Below are 1,401 nucleotides of genomic sequence, written 5' to 3'. Positions count from 1 at the left end.
AGAAAGGAGACAATAGACAGGTATTATCAAGGGAAAAATAGGAGTGTTTTAACTAGGGAAAGCATGACAGAAGTGTTAGACAGTGGAAGAGAGGGGAGAGATAAATAACGCCTAGCTAGTTTTGAAAACCAGAGGGAACCACATTAGTCCAACAACCTACAGACAAATAATTCATACCAGATCAAGAAATATATGTACAGGTAAGGTTTATATGAGACAATCTTTGCCCAAGATTTATCTACATGGCACATCATGATTAAAAGTACCAGACTGGTAGAACTAACCTTCTTGGATGTTTAACAGACATACTTTGAGGCCTATACTAATTTAGTCAGAGGGACATAAAGGACACTTTTTGCTCCTTGCCCCCCTAAATCGACTAGTTCCAGGGGACTATGAACATCTCTCAAAAGGTCCTGTGATGGTGGTGGGTCACCTGTCCTCTTGATCAAGGAGGCCGAGGAGACCCCACCAGATGGACTTGAACCAGTGTCCAGTCTACAAAGAGGAGGGTCAACACAGAGGAATCATTTCCTCCATGCTTCCATGTGAAGCCAACCATGGTTGAGTAGAACCTTTGACTTATCTTCACATAGGTGTAACTGGTAAAAGAAAGGAGCCAGGGGCTCCTCCCAAGCCCATGTGACCCCTGAGGAACAGATTCTCAAATGACCTTAAGAGTAAAAATAAATTGGTTTGTCTGGTGCAACTCTATGGCCTTAAACACCCAAAAGGAAAGTATAACCAAAGATTAAAGGGGCCAATATAATTTCTTAAGAGTCCATATGCATAGCTAAAGGCTACATAACAAGCAACAATGCCAGACAAGTGATACCTTCTTTTGAGTTGCTGGCCAGGGTGGCCAAAGGGATTCCCAGATAGTAACCCAGCATAGAACTGGGAAAATGAACAGCAGACCCCAATCTTATCCAAAGGAATATTGACAACTGATTACCACTAGATGAGGAACAGCTGACCCTCCTAAAACAAAGCCCTCTAGATAGGCTCACTAGACTCACCAGAAGGGCAAGTAGTGGGGAAGGGCTGTGGGTGCCGACAACAGAGCAGATGGTAGCAGGGATATCAGAGTATAAGGGCTCTAGTGGGGGGAGGGAGGCTATGGGAGGGTGCTATCTGTGAAGGGGGTGTATAGTCAAATGAGATGGTTTGGGATATTCTGTGTGATATACATACACACACACACAATCAACAAATTTTTTAAAAGGTATTTTATTTGAGGAGGAAGCATGGAAATTTACATCATGCTAATTGGTAGAGGTGAACAATACCATTGAAATCTGTCTGATGACTTTAAAGACATACCCAGGTGCCAAGGATCCAAGTGCAACCGATTATGACTAGTAATAATCAGATACATACAGATTGGAGATGCAAACTCCA

At 42.8% G+C, this 1,401-nt stretch overlaps 1 protein-coding gene across 1 annotated transcript in view; it reads right to left on the bottom strand.

Annotated features, from left to right (window-relative positions):
• Positions 1 to 1,401, bottom strand: part of Slc6a11 (solute carrier family 6 member 11) — a 133,526-nt gene that overhangs the window by 21,900 nt on the left and 110,225 nt on the right. The window lies entirely within an intron of this gene.

This window comes from Nannospalax galili, unplaced genomic scaffold, assembly GCF_000622305.1.
Source record: "Nannospalax galili isolate Female #2095 unplaced genomic scaffold, S.galili_v1.0 scaffold406, whole genome shotgun sequence".
Classification (NCBI taxonomy): domain Eukaryota; kingdom Metazoa; phylum Chordata; class Mammalia; order Rodentia; family Spalacidae; genus Nannospalax; species Nannospalax galili.
Note: the sequence above shows the minus strand (reverse complement) of the source record. Positions and strands in the feature narration are given on the sequence as shown.